Source organism: Halyomorpha halys, unplaced genomic scaffold, assembly GCF_000696795.3.
Source record: "Halyomorpha halys isolate HHAL.00 unplaced genomic scaffold, Hhal_1.1 Scaffold300.1, whole genome shotgun sequence".
NCBI lineage: Eukaryota > Metazoa > Arthropoda > Insecta > Hemiptera > Pentatomidae > Halyomorpha > Halyomorpha halys.
In genome coordinates this window covers 582374-582777 of record NW_027107582.1, presented here as the reverse complement: position 1 = coordinate 582777, position 404 = coordinate 582374, and positions in this window count along the sequence as shown.

Genomic DNA, 404 nt, shown 5'->3' with positions numbered 1-404 from the left:
TTGGTCTAAATGTTGACTTCTATCTCTATAAACAGTGTCTGAAAAGATGATGGCCACGGGACCTTTTAATTTAAATTAATACTAGAAGTACCAACAATGGGTGGTTCCTTTCCAAGATTTTCAAGTGTAAATGAAACATTCCACATATTTACTTATTGAATTTATTATTTTGTACAGTTGTAAATAACATTAAATAAATAAATACATTATTTTTTCTGGCACCTTCCTGGTTATTTCTGAAATACCAACTCATTCTAACCACAACGTGTCCCGCTTTCCTTCCTTGGGAATAGAAATAGGACCTGCACCGCTGCAGACTCGAGGTTGCTAAAGTGACGCCTCAACTAACTCAGCTACATTATCCTCTCACAAAGTTGTTAACTTATCACTTTTTACCTAACTGC